This window comes from Euprymna scolopes, chromosome 11 (assembly GCF_053919585.1).
Source record: "Euprymna scolopes isolate OS-2025 chromosome 11, ASM5391958v1, whole genome shotgun sequence".
NCBI classification, from domain to species: Eukaryota; Metazoa; Mollusca; class Cephalopoda; order Sepiida; family Sepiolidae; genus Euprymna; species Euprymna scolopes.
The window spans coordinates 19,180,750-19,204,486 of NC_136492.1; the positions used below are offsets into that span (position 1 = coordinate 19,180,750).

At 32.0% G+C, this 23,737-nt stretch overlaps 1 protein-coding gene across 1 annotated transcript in view; it reads left to right on the plus strand.

Moving 5' to 3' along the window:
• LOC145287787 (cyclin-C-like) overlaps positions 1–23,737 on the plus strand; it is a 125,356-nt gene that overhangs the window by 98,937 nt on the left and 2,682 nt on the right. The window lies entirely within an intron of this gene.

The window sequence follows — 23,737 nt, forward strand, 5'->3', positions numbered from 1 at the left end:
TGAATATTAAGACTTTTAATTATTTTCATTTCTTTTCAATAACTATTATCTTCTTTAATCTAAGAGGGGGGGGGGGCTTTTTTTCTAAATCGTCTCTGAGTTGTTCAGTATTTTTCCACCATTGAATGTAACACATGTAAGACAATGAAATATTATGAAAGTAAAAATAATATATATTTGGCTTTGGAATGTTCAGTACTGATATATATATATATATATATATATATACACACACACCAAGTTAAAGGTATTCAAGAGTGATAACTATTGAATTTAACAAGCTTATTAAGAGTGCTCAATAAAAGAAGAGTAAGATATATTTTTATTATTATAAACAAATTTACATGGTCACAACACTGGGCATGCTAGTGTTTTGGATTAATTGTCGGTTAAAACCAGAAATCCTGCTCAGGCGACTTAATAAATGGTAGCTTTCCACAGAAGACTTGAGGACTGGTTTCTTTAGTGGAAAGCAACCATTTATTAAGTTGTCTGACGAGGACTTCTGGTCTTAATCTACCATTTGTCCAAAACATTAGCATGTCCAGTGTTGCAGCCACGTAAATTTGTTATATATATATATATATATATATATATATATATATATATATATAAACATTTAAGATTTTGCAAAAAAATGTTTAAATGAATATCTCCTCCTTGCTTTTTTTAAGACATAATCTTTTCATTATTATAAAAATAAAAAAGTAATAAGTAATATACGATGGATTTTTTTTCTAAATGGGAAGATCAATTCCAGTTCAAGAATTTGTAAATTATTTCATGTGTATGAAAAAAAAAATACATTCAAACTTTTTAAAATTTTTATTTTAATTTAATAAAAAAAAAAATTGTTTTTATTTATATTTTATTATTGAGATAATTCTTAACTAAGACCAAACTTTTTTTTTTTTTAGTTTGGTTCTTGTCTAGAATTATCTCTATATTAAAAAAAAAAAATTAAAGAAAAATCTGTATGATATACGTACCTGAGAAAGAACAAAAATATCATATTAAAAAAAAATTTTTTTTAAAAATCACTTAAATTGCTCAAGTAGTTTTTTATAAACAAAATCATTTTTTAACGATTAATGGGAATTCATAGGCATTACAACCTAAATATTGCAAGTTGGAATTATTGTGGAGTTAACTTTCTTTACTTTTTTTTCAAAATGGCAGGCAAATACTCATAAAATTTGCTTTTCTTATTTAAAAATAAAACTACTTGATCAATTTTCATGATTTTTAGAATATGATATTTTCTTTCCGTCACAGATATGGAAATCATACAGATTTTTTTTTTCTTGATTTTTATTTTTTCTTGGAGGGAATATTAGATAAGAACTAATTTTTTATTTTTTTTCCCCTGCCAACTTTTTAAGATAAATTCTCTTGTACATGAATCTGTGCATGTTTTGCTGGGCAGAAAAGGAATAGCAGAATTTTTTTTTTCCAATAAGATTTAAAACTTCTTTATCTTCTAAGACGGATACAAAAAAACTGCTGATTTTCCAGTTGTACATAAAGCACACTCTAAAACATAGTCGACTTATTTTTAAGTTGTGGCATTCATTTTTGTAATTTATAGATTTTCTTTCTTTTATTTGACTTCCATCGACTGTGATCTGGAATAAAGACCTCAACAAAATAACTTGTTTTCTCTTTGTTTTCTTGGTGCTAGTCTACGAAAGGAATCCCAAATTTCTGGCCTCGGAAAAATTAGGTCACGTGATACTAGCTGACCAGTGTCACATCAGAAGGCATCATAACCTTCTCTGTTTTTTTGATCTGCGTGGTCTTTCAATTATCCTACCCCAATTGAAAGATCTGATTTTTTTTTTGTATTATTTGGATTTATCAGACTATTGTTCTCCTCTTCAGTATCATTTTCACGTTTCGGTTGATGTAACTGCCGACTTTCCTCAGGTGTATTTTACCGAACTCCAGAATTTCAAACTGAATTCTTTATTTACCTCACGGGGTAGTATACTCTTGTTCCGTCAACCGTGACTGGATCCTAAGTAATTCGCAATTGTATTTTTTTGGTCGCCCACACTGAGAATAGAACCTTCAACCTTAAGGGGTCTTGGATATAACCTTAAACTATATCCAGTGGTGAGGCCCCAGCTTGCGACCTTTGGGGAGTGTGGAGCTACCCTTTAATTGCCATTGCTCCCAGGTCCACTCTGACCCGGAGTGATAGTACCTGTTAGGGTCCCAACTATGGGTTAAATAGAAACCGAATTGAAAACAACAAATATACTCTATTAAAAAATTTTTCTTCAAAATCTTTGGATTCGACATTAAATAACCTGAAAAGGGTTGATATGCCGTAAAACAAACAAACAAACAATCAACCTTAAGGAGAATATCACTTTTACAATTGATTTTTCCAAGTACTCTAAGCACAAGTATTACAGGTCATTGTGGATAATTGTAAATTACTTAGGACTTCTATCCCGCTGACGAAACGAGTATTCTATCCCCGTGAAGTAAATAAAGGGTTCCATCTAAATTCCCAAGTTCAACAGAAATATTCCTGAGTTCAACAAGATACACCTGAAGAAGGCAGGGAGGTTACATTTTTGTGTGAGTTTTTGTGTGATGTCTTTCGGCGGTCAGAGCCCTCCAAGGTCACTGCGGCAAGCGGCCTCCAGTTGGGACGGTATAGGCGTCGTCGAATCAATAGACCGCTGCACCGTTTCGCTGTCCCTCTTTACACAGACAAGCATGTGGCGTAAGCTATTGGATTCACTGCGTCTCATAGCGGTATAACCGGGGATCTGAGGTTCGTCTGGTACAGACTTCAGCCAGGTATCCAGCGCCGACTTGAACGATTCTGTTTACATCAATCAAAATGTTGTAAAAATGACAGCCAAGATGTCTGATGAATCCAAATAACACGAATAACCAATCCTCATCTCACAAATTCAAAAACACATCTGATTTTTTATTTTGAAACAAAACCATAGTTTTTTTTTTTTAGTTTTTTTTTTTTTTATTGATTACTTTCATAACTGTGCTTTTTATTCATCTTAAAGTTGAACAGAAATAAACTGAAGAAAAACAAATGGGGGGGGGGCAGCTTAAAAAATCTTAAAAATAGTTCAAATAATTTTTTTCAATGAAAAATGAAAAAAAAAATATCTTAAATGAAAAAAGTTTGGTTTATTTAGTTAATTCAGCACATATTTTATCACTGAATTTTATACGACCAAAAGTATAAATGTTGTATGAAAGTCTGTAATAACAGCCTTACTCCTTTCATAAAACTTCCATGTTTTATGAAATAGTGTCCTTCCTTTATGTAAAGGGCATCTCCAACAATGTGTATCGCTTTTTGGGACCATTTCATTTCCATCATTTCTCTTTGACAAATAGAACATAGAGGAATTTTGCTTTTAAGGATATTTTTTATTTATCTTAAAAGTTGAACAGAAATAAACTAAGGAAAAAAAAAAAACGGTCCAAAGAATCTTAAAAACAGTTCTAATAATTATTTTCAACAAAAAAATGAAAAAATATCTTAATAAAATGAAAACAGTTTTGTGTGTTTAGTTAATTCAGCACATATTTTGTCGCTGTGTCTTATATAGTTGCATGAAAGTGTGTAATGGCAGCCTTACTCCTTCCACAAAACTTCCATGTTTTATGCAAGTGTGCCCTTCCTTCATGTAAATGAGAATTCATAGGCATTACGACATAAATATTGCAAGTTGGAATTATTGTAGAGTTAGCCTTCTCTACTTTTTGGGATTATTTTCAAAATGGCAGACAAGACTCAAATACTCATAAAATTTGCTTTATTTAAAAATAAAACTACTTGATCAATTTACATGATTTTTGGAATATGATATTTTCTTTCCGTCACGGGCATGTAAATCATACAGATTTTTTTTCTTGGAAGGAATATTAGATAAGAACTAATTTTTTTAAATGTGTATCGCTTTTTTTTGCAAGCGTTTCATTTCCATCATTTCCCATTGACAAATATGCTAGAAGCAAAATTCGTGTGTTCTAAGTATTTTTTTCCTTAAGTGTTTTGCATCATTATGTGTTCTGCAAATACTGGTTCACGTTAGTTATATCCATATTGATTCTAATTTGATAACTCAATACTTTGTTATTTAATGTTACACCGGTCGTCTTATATCACGTGACATAAATTCTCAGCGGCCGTAATTTTAGGGCCCCTTTCTTACATTAGCACCATTCTTTTTAATAAAGTACAGTCTATTTTAAATTTGATGCAATATTGATTTATAATTCTGTTAAGATAAAAGGGGATTTTAAAATCAGTGCACAAGAATTTTAAGAGCTCATGTCCCAACTTTTCAGTTACACTGCATGTCATCACAAACGCTCTTTTCGCCAACAACGTTATTCAGCTGACTGAATCTGCCACATATGGCATATACATGGTGTCCATGAAGTCAGTGTGTACTTTTAAAAGTTTATAACTTTCTTTAGTGTTTGTCCAGAATTAACTCTATATTAAAAAGCAAAAATAAAAATCCCTATGATGTACATACTCATGATGGAAACAAAAATATATTCCAAAAATCATGTAAATTGATCAAGTATTTTATTTTTATAAAGAAAATTATTTTTAAGAGAAATGCCTCACCGCCGCCCCATGTTATGAATGGCTTTCTAGAATTTGTTTGAAGTTTGAATTACAGTAAAGCCCCAGGATAGGCATTAATCCATTCTGGGGTTGAAATGGAAAGGAGAAATCGCCATATGGCAGGGCCTTAGCAAAATTTTATACAGTACATATTAAAAATTAATAATAAAATACAGTACAGTATATAATACACATATAACACCGTAAGGCAGAGCAAATACCGTAACCAGGATCCGGAAAAACATTGTATCCGAGGGACACCTTATCCCAGGATTCTACTGTATTTGGAATTATCTCCCTTGTCTTGCAAAATGGCATCTATTATTTAGCCATAAATATTAATTTTAGATAGTTTTATTTTTATGAAGAAAATCATTTTTAAACAATTAATGAGAATTTGTAGAAATTACAACATAAATCTTGTAAGCTTTAATTATGTTGAGTTATCTCCCCCCCCCCTCCTTTTTTTTTTTCGAGACTGGTTTCAATATGGCATTGCAAGACAGTTGCTCTTTGGTGAGCAACAAAATAATTTTTTTTTTTTTATTTAAATATAAAACTACATTTATTAATTTGTGGTTTTTGGAAGACAATATATTCTTTCTGTTACAAGTATGTACATCATACAGATCTTTCTTTACTTTTTTTGTTTTTTAATATGGGGAGAATACTGGACAAGTACCCTTTATTTGTATTTGTGTTAATAATAAAAAGGATGAGAAAGAAGTAAATTTTCACATGTCTTCCATCATTGGTAATACAAAGAGTAATACGATTTTGCAGTTTGGAAAAAAAACTTTGCCAACTGATTCTCAGTAATAACTGAAATTAAAATTATTTTAGTTTTTAAATCTTATAATGAACTAGGTTTGGTTATAAACACAATTGTTTTCACATGTCCCCATAAGAAAAGGTACTTGTACAGTTTAATCAAGACATTAAAAAATGAAAATATTGAAAAACGTTATATTGTACGTATCCGTTATGAAGTTCTCAAAAAAAATTAATTTCACTGAATTTGATTAAGTAGTTTTTTTTTTTTTTTTTTTTTTTTTTTTTTTTTTACAGCGAAAAAAAAAAAAAAAAACAATTATGATACCGATCAAAAGGTGGGCAAGTTTCGATTTTTAAGAAGAAAAGCTATTATTTAACATGGGTAGGTGGGGTCGGCGCTTTAGACTGAGTTATCCTTCCGTGGCATGTTCTAAAAGTACAATCATGGCTACCTTCGGTGCGCTGTCATAAAAATGTTTTTCTGCTGTAAAAAAAAACTACTCGATTAAATTAAGTGAAACTTTTTTTTTTTTTTTTTTTGAGAACTTCATTCCATAATGGGTACATACAATATAACTTTTTTTTTTTCAATATTTGCGTTTTTTAATGTTTTGATTAAACTGTATAAGTATATAAAAAAAAAACACAAAATCAGTTCAGCCAATAAAAGGACAGTTTACTTTTTCCTCAGTTGAAGCCATGGATCAAATTACCCCCCCCTCCCCCCCCCCAAAAAAAAATGAAAATATATTTTTACTTAGTTAAAATTTTTGTAAATTTTGTGGTGAAGAATTATCCAATAATTATACTTAAAATGAGGAACCTTAAACTTAATAACATTTTTTACAGATTATTTTCATTGCAAATACAAATAAAGTTTAAAATTTTTTGAAATGCATACAGACTTATGTAAAAAAAAACAAAAAAAAACTACTAGCATAAGATCTTTAACTGATGTCCAGTTGAGAAACTTTTGCTTGAATGAAGCAATATTTATACACTAAAATCTCCACCCGTGGACTATGAATCAAATAGAACCAAAAAGATGGACTTACCCATCACAATAGCACATCCCAGACTACTTATTTACCAACTTTTTGACTTGAGACGACATTTACCCAGGATGGGTTCAGCCGGATCTTCCCATAGAATTCACAGCGCCCTGGACAAACACAGAGCACGCATGATCTGCGGTGGCCAAGATAGTGATGGAAGGCCAATACTGGAACCAGTGGTGAACCCTATGGACCGGGACCAGACTTAATATCAGCTTTAATGGTGTGTAACCACATCCTTAGCCAGCTTCCTGTGTGTCTTCACCAAACTTGCGTGATTTTTTTGGAATATGATATTTTCGTTTCATCACTGGTATGTACATCATACAGATTTTTTTCCTTTTTAATAATAGCTCTGGAGCTATTTCTTTGTGGGTGAGCACTCTTGGGTTGTGGTGTGCATCGTGGCCAAACCAGCAAAGTCTCCTCTTTGACTTATCTCTATTTAGTTTGAGCTCAACTGGTCAAACAGTTGAGCATTTGTTACTAAATTCTTGGAAGAAGATTCATGAAGCAAATCAGCAGCTTTGGATCAATTAAGCGGGATCAGCCAGTGGACAGGAATGAAAGGCTGTAAAGCAGTTCATAGTCAGTTAAGAGGGTTCGGTCCTTGTCCAGAATTTTCCCCAATATTACCGAAAAATCTGTATGATGTATGTACTCGTGATGAAACGAAAATATCATTCCAAAAATCACGTAAATTGATCAAGTAGTCTTATTTTTATAAAGAAAATCATTTTAAAGTAATTAACAGAAATTCATAGGCATTATAACAGATCTCTCACAAGTTTGAATTACTAGCAGTTCAGCTCAGCTTTGTTCGGGCCCTATGTACTGTTCATAACTTCATGTGCATATATATAGGAAAAAGTTTGACTCTTGTCCAAGTAACCTACATCTAAAATTTCTAGTGTTTAGACACAAAGTTCTTGGAGGAGTTTGGTAGAGTCTGCAAAGGTCAACTTTTACAACTTTGACCTCTTGCCAATCAAATTTTCGTCTAAAAACTGATTAAAAAGCTTGCTGAATGTCTGAATATCCTTTATGTAAATTTTCCAATGGTCAGACCCAAAATTTGCTGAATAGTTTGCTAGAGACTGCAAAGGTCAAATCTTTTGAACTTTGACCCCTTGGTAGCCAAATTTTCGACCAAAACTGATTTAAAAGCTATGTTTGAATACACTTTATGTAAAATTTCAAATGTTTAGACCAAAAATTGGCTGAGAGGTCAATTTTTTAAAAAATATTTATTGTTTGAGACTTAAATCAAGTTAAAAAGTTTGATCCATGTCCAAGGAACCTACATCTAAAATTTCAAGTGTTTACACCCAAAATTAGAGAAGTTTGGTAGAATTTTCAAAGGTCAAATCGTTGAACTTTGACCTTAACTGTCAAATTTCTGGCCGAAAACCGATGAAAATGATTTTCCCAAATCTCAGTACCTCTTATGTCAAATCTCGAGTCTGTAGACTGAAAATTGACAGAGTAATTTGGTAGGAAAATGCACACACACAGACAATTTCACTTTTATAGATATGTAGACTGAGTTATTTTCTTTTGTTTTTTAGATTGTTTTCAAAATAGCAGACAAGACTAATATATATATATATATATATATATATATGTGCTCCTCTGTTACTCATAAAATTTGATTTTCTTATTTAAGAATAAAACTACCTATCAATTTATGTAATTTTTGGAATATGATATTTTCGTTTTGTTACAAGTGCATACACCGTACAGATTTTTTTATCTCATTTTTGTTTTTTAATATACAGGGGGAATTCTAGACAAGAACCTTAGATTCTAAGATTAAAATCTTTGAAAAGAGCAGCATTAACATTGGTAATACTGAAGGTTATTTGGAGAAACCCAAACATCTATCCCAACTTCAAACTGAAGTTGTTTTGTGTACTAGCAATCTTTATTTTTCTTTATGCATGCAAGTTATGGGTCTATGGATCTGTGACCAGTAACGGACAACACTAAAATCTCAACACAGCCTGTTATGAATGCGAGTGTGAGCAAATCATAACCATTAATACCTTGCAGATTATGTGTGTAGCACTTGAATGATACAAAGTAATGGAAGAAATAAGGATATTCACAAGAAGGTAGCACATAGAATGATGCAAATTACATCTATCAGTCGTAGTCCGATATTTGAGTCTGTGTGTCACAACCATCACAGACAGAAGTAATACATACATATATCCATTTTCATTTACCTGGATTCAAAGCCAATCTTTTAATGATGCCAATCAGCATCTTGTCCCATTCTTACATCCCCACGTGAGAACTTGCATAACAGAGGTAAAAAGGTCCTGTCACAGCCCATATTGAGAAGAACAACCACTGGACATGCATTTTATGTAAGGCCATTATAATTCATCAACGTTGAGATTATGTAAGTAACTTTACATTTCTGTCCATTGAGTAACTTTATATCACACCTTTTTTGCATTGTCATGAAACCTTGTATTTGTATAATTTGGATTATTCGATTACTTTTCTCATCTTAGATGTCATTATAAAAACATTTCAGATGATGTAAATTCCACTAAGTCAAAAATAAATTCTATAGTAAAAAACAAATTTACAAAAACAAAACGAACACCATGCAAAATATTTTCAGATATTAAAGAACTTTAAGCATAAAAACTTTTTCCAAAATTACTGGATTCAACATTAAAAATAATAAAAATTATCTCAAAAAAGGGTTAATATACCATAAAATAAAACAGCCAAATCAAACTTAACCCTTTATTTAATCCGCAAAGGTAGCTTGTTCTCATTCTATTAGCCACTACTAGGTAGAAGTCTCAAGTAATCTACAATTGTATTCTTAATATCACCTGCACTGAAGATTAATCTGAATAATCCAAATTATCAATCTTCATCTAAAAATTTCAACCAAAAGTAAGGAAAGATAACTCTTTCTAAAAGATGATTATTCTTTTAAGATTATTTGTTAATGTTAAACTGCCGGAATGGATTATTAAAAATAAATTAATAGAAAGTCCGCTGTTTATAGTAAGCACTGTTTGTATGGAATACAGAATTCAGAATTAAACGGTTTAAAGCCAAATAAGTGCAGAATCTCATTCAATAAATAAACATGCTTATTTATTAAAATTAAATTCGATATTTTAGTTTATTACAAAATCTTCATTAGGAAAATGCAAGGTTTTCTTATGTGCCATTAAATTGGTAAGGCTTGGCACATCTTCCTTGATGTTGGTGAAATATAAGGTTTTAAATGTCCGGTGCAGTAGAAGACCCCGGTTGTGTGTGTATGTGTTTAGCTTATATTTTACCTACATTTGAAGGAAGATATGCCAACCCTTACTACACGCAGCATTTCATTTGACAACGTTAACCACCACGCAACATTTCATTTGACTGGATTAACCACCACGCAACATTTCAATTGACAACATTAACTACCACGCAGCATTTCATTTGACTGCATAAACCACCACGCAACATTTGACTGCATTAACCACCAGGAAACATTTCAATTGACTGCATTAACCACCAGGCAACATTTCAATTGACTGCATTAACCACCAGGCAACATTTCATTTGACAACATTAACCACCATGCAACATTTCGATTGAAAACATTAACCACCACGCAACATTTCATTTGACAGCATTAACCACCACGCAACATTTCATTTGACTGCATTAACCACCATGCAACATTTCATTTGATTGCATTAACCACCACGCAACATTTCATTTGACTGCTTTAACCACCACACAACATTTTACTGAATTAACCACCACGCATCATTTCATTTGAAAGCATTATCCACCATGCAACATTTCGATTGAAAACATTAACCACCACGCAACATTTAATTTGACAAAATTAACCACCACGCAGCATGTAATTTGACAGCATTAACCACCACGCAACGTTTCAATTGACAGCATTAACCACCACGCAACATTTCATTTGACTGCATTAACCACCACGCAACATTTGACAGCATTAACAACCACGCAAAATTTTACTGCATTAACCACCACGCAACATTTCAATTGACAACATTAACTTCCATGCAACATTTTATTTGACAACATTAACCACCACGCAACATTTGACTGCATTAACCACCACGCAAAATTTGATTGCATTAACCACCACGCAAAATTTGATTGCATTAACCACCACGCAACATTTCAATTGACTGCATTAACCAACACGCAACATTTCAATTGACAAGATTAACCACCACGCAACGTTTCAATTGACTGCATTAACCACCACGCAACATTTCAATTGACTGCATTAACCACCACGCAACATTTCAATTGACTGCATTAACCACCACGCAACATTTCAATTGACTGCATTAACCACCACGCAACATTTCAATTGACTGCATTAACCACCACGCAACATTTCAATTGACAACATTAACCACCACGCAACATTTCATTTGACAAGATAAACCACCACGCAACATTTGACTGCATTAACCACCACGCAGCATGTCATTTGACAGCATTAACCACCACGCAACGTTTCAATTGACTGCATAAACCACCACGCAACATTTGACAGCATTAACCACCATGCAGCATTTCATTTGACAACATTAACCACCACGCAACATTTTACTGCATTAAGCACCACGCAACATTTCATTTGACAGCATTAACCACCATGCAAGATTTCATTTGACTGCATTAACCACCACGCAACATTTCATTTGACTGCATTAACCACGACACAACATTTCAATTGACAACATTAACCACCAAGCAACATTTCAATTGACAATATTAACCGCCACGCAACAGTTAATTTGACAAAATTAACCACCACGCAGCATGTCATTTGACTGCATTAACAACCACGCAACATTTGACTGCATTAACCACCACGCAGCATGTCATTTGACAGCATTACCAACCACGGAACGTTTCAATTGACTGCATAAACCACCACGCAACATTTGACAGCATTAACCACCATGCAACATGTCATTTGACTGCATTAACCACCACGCAACATTTCATTTGACTGCATTAACCACCACGCAACATTTCATTTGACTGCATTAACCACCACGCAACATTTCATTTGACTGCATTAACCACCACGCAACATTTCATTTGACTGCATTAACCACCACGCAACATTTCATTTGACAACATTAACCACCAAGCAACATTTAATTTGACAAAATTAACCACCACGCAGCATGTCATTTGACAGCATTAACCACCACGCAACGTTTCAATTGACTGCATTAACCACCACGAAACATTTGACAGCATTAACCACCACGCAAAATTTTACTGCATTAACCACCACGCAACATTTCATTTTACAACATTAACCACCACGCAACATTTCATTTGACAGCATTAACCACCACATAACATTTGACTGCATTTACCATTACGCAACGTTTCAATTGACTGCATTAACCACCACACAACATGTAATTTGACTGCATTAACTACTACACAACATTTCATTTGACTGCATTAACCACCACGCAACATTTCATTTGACTGCATTAACCACCACGCAACATTTCATTTGACTGCATTAACCACCACGAAACATTTCATTTGACAACATTAACCACCATGCAACATTTCATTTTACTGCATTAACCACCACAAAACATTTGACTGCATTAACAACCACGCAGCATTTCATTTGACAACATTAACCACCACACAACATTTTACTGCATTAACCACCATGCAACATTTCAATTGACAACATTAACCACCACGCAACATTTCATTTGACAATATTAACCACCACGCAACATTTTACAATGTTAACCACCACGCAACATTTGACTGCATTAACCAGCACGCAACATTTCATTTTACAACATTAACTACCACGCAACATTAACTACCACGCAACATTTCATTTGGCAATATTAACCACCACACAACATTTGACTGCATTAACCATTACGCAACGTTTCAATTGACTGCATTAACCACCACGCAACATGTCATTTGACTGCATTAACTACTACACAACATTTCATTTGACTGCATTAACCACCACGCAACATTTCATTTGACTGAATTAACCACCACGCAACATTTCATTTGACTGCATTAACCACCACGCAACATTTGACAGCATTAACCACCATGCAACATTTCAATTGACTGCATTAACCACCACGCAACATTTCAATTGACTGCATTAACCACCATGCAACATTTTAATTGACTGCATTAACCACCACGCAACATTTCATTTGACTGCATTAACCACCACGCAACATTTGACAGCATTAACCACCACGCAACATTTGACAGCATTAACCACCATGCAACATTTCATTTGACAACATTAACCACCATGCAACATTTCATTTTACTGCATTAACAACCACGCAGCATTTCATTTAACAACATTAACCACCACACAACATTTGACTGCATTAACCACCACGCAACATTTCATTTGACTGCATTAACCACCACGCAACATTTCATTTCACTGCATTAACCACCACGCAACATTTCATTTGACAACATTAACCACCACACAACATTTGACTGCATTAACCACCACGCAGCATGTCATTTGACAGCATTAACCACCACGCAACGTTTCATTTGACAGCATTAACCACCACGCAACGTTTCAATTGACTGCATTAACCACCACGCAACATTTCATTTGACTGCATTAACCACCACGAAACATTTCATTTGACTGCATTAACCACCACGCAACATTTGACAGCATTAACAACCATGCAACATTTCATTTGACAACATTAACCACCACGCAACATTTGACTGCATTAACCACCATGCAACATTTCAATTGACTGCATTAACCACCATGCAACATTTCAATTGACTGCATTAACCACCACGCAACATTTCAATTGACTGCATTAACCGCCATGCAACATTTCAATTGACTGCATTAACCACCATGCAACATTTCATTTGACTGCATTAACCACCACGCAACATTTCATTTGACTGCATTAACTACCATGCAACATTTAATTTGACAAAATTAACCACCACACAACATTTTACTGCATTAACCACCACGCAACATTTCACTTGACTGCATTAACCACCACGCAACATTTCATTTTACTGCATTAACCACCATGCAACATTTCAATTGACTGCATTAACCACCACGCAGCATTTCAATTGACTGCATTAACCACCACGCAGCATTTCAATTGACTGCATTAACCACCACGCAGCATTTCAATTGACTGCATTAACCACCACGCAACATTTCATTTTACTGCATTAACCACCATGCAACATTTCAATTGACTGCATTAACCACCACGCAGCATTTCAATTGACTGCATTAACCACCACGCAGCATTTCAATTGACTGCAGTAACCACCACGCAACATTTCATTTGACTGCATTAACCACCACGCAACATTTGAGCCTGATCAAATAGTTTTTGTGTTATCAACGTTTCATCAATGTAACTTTGGAAACACATGATACTAAAATATTGACGATAAAACTTTGTCTCATCCTTATGTTGTCAGGTGGAGATCTGCAGTTTGATAATTGATTTCTTTTTGTTTTCTTAGGTTTGAAATAATTTTATACTTACTTGTTTCCAGAGTAATAAAAGAAAATCTTTAAAATACAAATTAAAACACAATTTTCATGAATATAAGATTATTTTTTGGCAATCTATAAAGATTGCAGTCATCGAAGAATGCAAGAAAAAGTCTTTTCAGACATTAAAAAATAGTATTTTGCTGTATATTTCGAAATGAGGAATCAGTTCTTTTAAAAACTCTAGTTAGTATTATGCATCTGAAATTGAGAAAAGCACACTTGAAAAGTATAGGATATGTGAAGAAGCTGAAGTAAAACAAAATCGCCACCAAATTTGACCTGATGTCATGTTTATCTAACAATAAAACTCGAATTTTAACTTTAAATGATCCCTAGTTTAATTATATCTGTTAATAACCAGTTGTGGTCCTAGATATGACCTTAAACTATATCCAGTGGTAAGGCCCCAGCTTGAAGCTTTGAGGAGTGTGGAGCCACCCTTTAATTGCCATTGCTCCCAGGTCCATTCTGACCCGGAGTGGTAGTACCTGTTAGAGTCCCAACTATGGGTTAAATAGAAACCAACTTGAAAACAACAAATATATTCTATTAAAAAATTTTCTTCAAAATTTTTGGATTCGGCTTTAAATAACCTGAAAAGGGTTGGTATGCTGTGAAACAATTCACCAATAACTAGCTGTACCCGGTCATGCGTTTCTGTGGCTCAGTGTGGTTAAACAAAAGCAAAAAAAGAAATTGCATGTTTTTTATATACGTTATTTCACAATACTTTTGGATACAAAGCTACTTTTGGTTGTCCGATTTTCTGTGTCGTTATAAAAGTTGTTTGCTTTGCCTATTCTGGGAAATACAACAAAAACTTATCCATGTGTGAGGCAAACACAGGTGCATAGATTGTCACAGCTTTGTAAAGTAATGCCAAATTGATATATCTTAAACTCTGCAACGCCAAAAACATTTTATTCTATTTTTCTAAAAAAATATAAAGAAATCAATGAATATTTAACAAAGTAATAATAATATTGTTATAATTCTAACAAAAAAATTCAAACCATTGTAAAAAAAAACAACATTTATCTATAATGTAAAGGGCAAAAATCTGTTTAAATGTATGTATGTATGTATGTTTGGGGTGGAGAGGGCTCCCGTAAGCCGTAGTGAAGGCAACCTTTCTAGGAGAAGCAAATCTCTGATTTAAAAAACCATAAGTACGAAGACCAGTACCCGCATTAAGCTGGTCTGCAGTTTAATTTGTTGCTGGCTATCTTGCTCTTGCTTGTTGCTGGATTTCAACATTTTGAACCGAGAGAGAGACTTAGCTGTGGTACAAAGCTAAGACTCTGTAACATCATCTTTGTATAGATACTCCCTCAGGTATTTGGGCTCATGGATTTTAAATGTCTGAGGGAGTGGCACTCGTCTGACAAGACGTTGCAATCATCATCATCATGTATGTATGCCTAAAACTTTTCACAGAGGCAACGGATTTTCACGAAATTGGTATCGTTTTGAAGCTCAACCCATCAGACAATAAATATTGAAAACTTGTCGAAAAACATTAATTCCTTCACCCTCAACAGGACACTTTTCTCCAGGGAGGGGTAGCAAAAAATTGTTCCTTCATGACAATTCGGCCAAACACGCATGCACAAAAAACGTTCTTTCTTGAATTAGGTCTTTCTTTTTTTTTTTAATATTTAAACTAACTTCACTCACGTGATCATAGACCAGTTGTTATAGTGGCAGCATCATTATTTTAAGATTGCACGTTCGAGCCTAGATATCAGATAGATAGATATTTTGGGGAGGGGGGGGATCTTTTAAGTTTTAATATTGAAACAGTGTTATTTATGCTATTTTTTTCATTCATTTTTTTCTTCTTTTTTTTTTTTAAATATTTTTCAATCACGTTTGCTGTTTTTTTGTTTTTGTTTTCCCGACATTTAAACAGAGTTATTTATGCCATTTCTTTTTCGTTTGCTTATTCTTTATTTTACATCACGTTCGCTGTTTTTTTTTGTTTTTTTTTTTTCCGATAAAAAAAAAAAAAAAGGTTATAATATTTAAACAGGGTTATTACATTCACTTATTCTTTATTTTCCATTTTGTTTTGATGTACCCCCACACACACACACACCTCACCACACCGGGGCAACGCTAGTCCAAAATACAATAAAATATTACATTTTTCTGTAAAGTATAAAACATAGGTAAGTTGTTTATTTATTTAAAACTAAAACAGGAAGTCCAGTTTCGTAAGTGGAACATTTTTATATCAATTCTCATTGCATTAGTTAATGACTTTTTAACATCAGCAATCATTTTTTAATTATAATTTTCTACTAAATTATATTCTTCAGTTTCGGGTACGGTGGCCAGCGATTAAAAACTTAGTAGAATGTTATAATTAAAAACTTACATATCAAAGCATGCATTGATTCGATTAAAATGCTATTACAAACTTTCAAGGCAATCAGTCCAGTAGTTTTTTTTTTTTAGATGACCTGTTAATCACAAACGAACATTTAGATTTTTAATTATTATTATTATAATAACAAAAAAAGAACATAAAACTATTTTTGATGCCTAGACAGATTTTTCTTGCATTCTTCCATGACTGCAATCTTTTAATATCGCCCATTTTTTTAAGAATAAGTAAACACATAAAAATAATTTTTAAATAGTTTTTAATACAAAAAAGTTAAAAACTGATAAAAATCGTTTATAACAAATTTTTGATAAAGAAATTAACATGGAAAGAATCAGTTAAAAAAAAACAAAAAACAATAAAACTTCAAATAAAAACAATGTCTTTTTATAATTATCTTTTTAAAAAGATTTTTTTTTACCAAAATGTGCTCTGAAAATTGAATTGTTTTTTTTTTAATGTTAAAAAAAGTGCATTTGTCTACAAATTTTGGTTGAAAATTGTTTAATATTTTTAGTTTTAATGCAAAAAAAAAAAAAAAAAAAAAAAAAATTTTTTTTGACGTTAAAGACCTTGGAAAAATCCAAACTAAAATTGCTGAAACCTATTTTTATTGACTAGTTTTTTACCTTGAAAGATTATAAAGATTTTTCTGCATTTTGTTTTTTAAATAAATGTAATTCTGAATAAGCACCGGATCGGCGGATCATGACTACTTTGGAGCCTTTAAAATACAAAGTCATTGAAATTTATTTGAACTAATACCAGTTTTAATTAAATAATTTTTATTTTGTTAAATTTTATATTTAATGTAAGTTAATGAATTTGTTTATTAGCACTATTCTTGTTAACATTAAGTTAAACAGTTTATATTCTTTTGTAAATTAAATTTTAGGAATGAGGTAAGAAAAAAATTTAAGTTGTCTCCCTTTATTAAATAGTACAAGAGTGCTATCTACTTTGAGACTTTCAAATACAATAAACTTTTATGACACTTTTGTAACTAATATCAGCTTTACATTAAATAAAATGATTCTTTCTTATCGCTTAATTTAATGAATTTATTAACAATATTCTGTTTAAAAATATGTTAACAGTATTCTATTGTAAATTAAATTTTAGGAATGAGAAAAATGTTATTTCTCAGTTATCTCCCTTTATTAAATCATCAGACATTAGCTATGGTGATTTTGGGATCTTGGAAATACAAAAGCCATCGAAATTGTTTTATGGGACAAAAATTTTAGTTTTGTATTTGTTTTAATAAGCGACAATCATAAAGATTTGATATTGACTTGGAAAAGAAGGCATTAGCCTTGATCTATAGGGTAACCCCAAAAGATGTACTTACTCTTTGACTTCCCAGTTTTGACTCCTGCATTTTGAGTTCTAGTAGATGCTTCTAGAAAGTTAAATCAAATTCATGTAGGCCATTTAAATATTTGCGAACACGCAGGAAAGAAAAGATAACATAATTCTAAATGACAAAAAAATAATCTCATTTTCACTCCTCTCGGCATCATAATGGAGCAAATATTTTCAATTCTTAAAAATCAGAAAAAAGAAACGTGGAGTTGAAAATTTTGGTGCTTCTTCATCATAGTGAAATTTGAAAATCGAAGAATTGAATTTCAAGTAAAACCAATGGTATCTACTTAATTGTCGTGTTGCAGTAATCAACATATCCCAAAATTATGAAAAACAATAAAGTAAAAAATTAATTATTAATGCAAATGATGTTCTAAGAAAATCAAGGAAAATTGAGTGTTTTTAAAAACAAAGTAAAAAATTGATGTTCTAAGAAAATCAAGGAAAATTGAGTGTTTTTAAAAAAATAAATCAACAGGAGAGTTTGAATGGTAACAAGGAAGGTAATTATTTTCTAAAAGCTTTGAAAATCTTAGGCCAATTTAGTAAAACTCATTTTTCATTGTCTTTGAAAACTGTTTTCATTAATAATTAATTTTTTACCTTATCGTTTTTCATAATTTTTTGGATATGTGCATTACTTTGACATGACAATTAAGTAGATACTATTGTTCTACTTGAAATTCAATATCTCGAATTTCACTACTATAGGAAAGAAGCACAAAATTCTTTTAAGCAATTATTTTTATTAAACCCTCATTCTGTAATCTAATTTTTTTTAAATAACATTAACTCTTTTATTGGAAAAATATTAAAGTGGATAATTTCTTTGTTAAATTAATTGAATTGAAATTTTAATGAGAGCTTTCTACTTCTCAATCGTTTGCATAAAAATACTACATTTTTTATAAACAATTACATATTTTTGTGAATTAAATTAAATTTGAACTCGATCTCGTATTAAAATTGCAGGATTATTATTTTGTGGAAAAAATTTGTTCTCGAATGCAAAAATAAAATATAAAAAGTATTTCACATATGAGGCTGTAGAGAAATAATGAAGAACACGGGTTGCTAAGACATCAAGGGGTTATTTCCCCTTGGGCAGTAAGACCCAGACAGCAGGATCATGAAATCATGCTTCTGCCAATGTAAGTTTAATCCCACGTAGGGAAGAATGTAAAGTGATGCTATCCTAGCCCCTAATTCTGCCTTACATAGTAGAGGCAATACACAAGAGTGAGAAAAACCATACTACATTATTATTCTCCATTGGTGAGCACATTCCAGAATTGGCAGGGTATCCCCCCACTCTCTGTCCCATTTAATATGGAGATTCTATCCAGGCAGTGAGTTAATAAACATTTGCATTGTTTTGTGATTGTGAAATGTTGTATGTCCTTTGTGTTTGTCAGTGTATTCAATAAATGTGTATAGTTGTATTTGGGCTCAGTTTAGTTAATCATACATTATTTATGCTTGTTGAGGGTTTTCTCTTTCAGATTAATTAACTAAGAGATCCTAATACTTACAAGGTACAACTATTGGGCTTGTTTTACTATACACATAGATTCGAAAAAGTTGTCAAAAAAAACAAATATATAACAAATAAATGTTATCAAAGGAAAGATAAGTTACTTTTCTACCTAACTGGATAAGTTTTTAGTGTTTTTATTCAATGTAAAATGTTTAATCGGTTTGAAAAACATGCAGTGTTTATCAGTATATTTGAAAAAGACAAATGGCGGTTACCTCGCTGTTGAATACGTTAAGGTTGAGAAAAGGGGTTCAAACTAAATAATTATACAAAATACTGTTAGAAATCCACCGAATATATATCAGCCTATGTCACGGTGACATATATTGAGTGAGTTTCTAACAGTATTTTTCTCATTAAAAAATCAAATTTTCATACATGATTATGAAGCAAGCTAGACACATATTTTCACTTTTATTATATTGATGACAGTGTTAGGAAAAAACTGTATTTCAATAATTTTTGATTATTGATTATTTACCAACATAACGTTTGACAGCCACATGGTATCGGTGGTGTTATATTCTTTGAATTTTTTTTTTTAGGTAAAACTCATCTTCAAAAAGAAGAAAAATAAAAACACTTGGTTAGTGGGGGGGGGGTAGATTACCAGAAGTTATAGCATTTATTTTATAAAAAAAAAAAATCAAATTACTTTACTCCTTTTCGCATTTAAAATTCATGGACAAAATACATTGGATACTCATAGTTGAAACTGTGATAATATAAAGTATTTATTTTATAAAAAAAACAAAATACCATACTGATTAATGAAAAGTTACTTTTTGTGCGCATTCAAATTTTATTAAACAGAGTAGATTACTTTTGATCCTATTATCTCTACAATTATATAAATGCAACTTTGTATGTGGGAGTTCGTTCCTTATAGACTCTGAAACAGCTGAACAGAGTTTCTTTAAAGTTTACAGAACTTTAGTGTAGAAGTCTGGGAGTGATCTTAATTAAGTTTAGTTTCAGAATAACCCCTGATAATTACCGATAATCGATAATTGAGACTGTTATTTTAATTTATCTATCATCGTGTTCAAGTTTTATTAAACAAAGCAGATTACTTTCGATGCCATTATTTAATATAAAAATGTCTAGGTTAAGATTTGTGGGTGCTTCTTCTAATCATGAAAAAGCACCCACAAATCTTAAAGCCGGACAGAGCAAAATTTGAAAATCAAAATATTGAATTTTGAGTAAAATGAATATCATGTTAAATATCCAAAAATTACAAAAACGATAAGACAGAAAATTATTAATGTAAACAGTTTTTAAAGACAATTAGTGAAAATTGAGTTTTGCTAAATTGTCCTAAGATTTCAGAAAATAATTACTTCCCTTGTTCCCAGTTCTCAATGTTTGCTAATTTTCTCCAAAAATTATTTTCATTAATAATTAATTTTCTACCTTATCACTTTTTGTAATTTTTGGATATGTTCATTACTGTGACATGGCAATTAAGTAGTTGGTTTTATCTGAAATTCACTACTTCAAATTTCATTTTAATAACGAAGAAGCATCAAATTATTAAGAGATAAGGTCCCCTTCACAAATTTCACCATATGATAACAATGTATTATGTCAGCAGACATATCTGAACACATCAAGCTTCAAACTAGGTCACTTTCTAACACAAAAGAGGGCTCTATCCCCTACAAAAACGAACAAAGAAAGGGATGAATGAGAGGTCAAGTGAACCACTACCTGATAATTGTGCACTAATTGCTGTGATAAATGGGGATGTAAATAAAGATTCTGATTGGCTAACTATCAAACCCAGCACAATGGGAATATATAAAAACATGCAGCAACATTGATTCCATGCAATAGCCTGATGAATGCAGAAAATTTTATGTAGCTTAATTACCACATATATATGCACGCATACACACACACATACCGTTTAACCTTTCAAACTCATCATTTACTCATTGTTATTTTTTTTTTTTATAGTACTTGTGTAGTTTATGGATCATGCTGAAATAATTCAGTTATTTAGAAACTTATTCTTAACATGGGAAGGGGGGGGACTTAAGTTTTGCTAAATTGGCCAAAGATTGTCAGTTTTCAGAAAATATTTACTTCCCTTGTGTTACAATTAGAACTCTCCGGTACTTCACATTAAGATTTAATAAACAAAAGATACCATAAAAATTGAATTTAGCTTGGATATCTTATCTAAAAAAAAATAAATAAAAAAACTTTTTTTTTTTTAACCATGGATTAAAAAAAAAAAAATGATAGTTTCTCTAGCTTTATGCCTTAAAAATATGATCATTTTCATTTTAAAGTGTTATTTCCCTTTAAAGAATCAAATTCTACCCAATTTCCACTGTACATTCGTTAACCCTTATCCTTGAATGGCCTTTGTCTCTTGATAAGAGGTAGTTCCCTTATTTAAAAAAAAGTCAGTGTTTTTTTTTGTGGTAATGCGTTCAAAACCTATCCTGTTTAGGACGGTCTGATTCTTGCATTCATACTGCATAAAATTTACTAGTTACACGAATTTTAAAAAGTGTCGAAAAAGAGTGGAGAAAATGGACGTTAGATTTACGTAACTCTCACTTTCTTTATTTTATGTTTTAGTCCTCACATTCCATGAATAATATTTCTAACAAACAGGGAAGAATTGTTGTTAGGTCGGAATCTAGCATTTATCAGTGGCTAGTTTTTAATCTTTAAGTAGTATTTTTTTTCCTTAACTCCTTACATCAAGTGGCTTCATGTCTTGTCTTTTTTTATTTTGCTTAAAAAAGATCCTCAAAAAAATTGTTTTAAATTATAATCAATCCTATTTTTTAACACCGTTTGGTTTCATATATATATATATAGAGAGAGAGAGTCATCAACATGCAGTACTGTTTTGCTGTTTCACAGCTCATCAGTGCGGCTAGACAAGCAACTACCTCAAGCCAGGAAAGAAACCCGATCGCCCTAACGACAGTCGGAGCTTCTAACCATTGCGCTATATGGCTGCTGCTATGCGGGCAGTGAATTAACAATGTTTTGACATTGTCCAAAGTACCTAAGCTCAATTTGTTTATGCAAAGTGCATCGCTTCATGCGCTAATGGTAATTTGTATATCACTTCCCAATAATGCTCTACCTAAGATAGGGAGCATTATAGTCATCCACACTAGCAGACCACCTAGTGTTGCCTAGTTGTAAAATATGCATAGATATTATATTTTAATTCATGCAGATTTCTTATAGATTATTATCCAAAATACAGTAATGATTTCAAAAGTTATTTAAAAAATGATTTGGGTACCATCCGCTAGAATCAAAGCAAAAACATTTACTGCTCAAGCCTCAGATGTTAATTATCTCTCCAGCATCATTACCGTCTGAGCTATCAAGAGATGGATATGAAGGGTTAAAAATTTAGCGATTTTGAGCTATGAATGTTTGATTCTAAGCCTGCTTAAAAGTAAAAGCAGGAGTAATGTTTTATTCGACTTACCCTGCCAAGGTAAACTGTTTTAACCACTTTAGCAGCAAGTTTTGCTGGCTAAAAACCAAATCGAAAGTGTACTACAGGTTCAAATGCCCTATATATTAAACTTCAACTCTGTAGCCCAAATATGAAGGGAGGAGTTTGGTAGGGAGTTTTCGCCCACACACTAACAAGATCACACACAAGTATTTCTATGTGCTAGAATATTTTCATCTTAAATTCTACACAATTCTGCAGAATGTAGAAACTATGCACAAATAGAATTCAGCGTAATAGTGGAATAAAACCTATCATCTAATAAGAAACTATAAAAAAATTAATAAATAATTAATTGACGCTCATTTTTCAAAGGAATATGCAAATGAGTTAACCTGGATGTCATTGTTTGCATATCCATGACTGAGTATATTAAGAAGTTTGTTTTAATAATTTTCAAATAAAAAAATGTAGATCTGGCCTTCAGGATAAGATCAGTGTAGTATCTGTTCTGACTAGCTAGGAAAATGATAGACATACATAAGATACAGTGATGAGAATGGCCATGAGCTGCCCCTCCTCAACACTTTGAATAGTCTACTGACTGACTTATTTTTGTATTTTTCAAAAATAAATAATTTTTTTTCAAAGTGTAGTATCTGTTCTAATGCTATACTCAAGTCTATGTAAGGGGAAACCCTTATATACTAAAGCAACTTTTATTTTTACCTTTTTGAGGGAGCTGGTTTTCACCCTCACATTAAAAACGACCTTGTGTCACATATTGCTCTCGTGGGAAAGCAATTAAATACCAATAGAAAAAGTAAGCCTTTAATAACAATGTTAGAGCGAAAAAAAACCCCCAAAAAACTCAAATTATCTAAGGAATGGACACTAAACTTTTTTTCTACTTTCACTGAACTG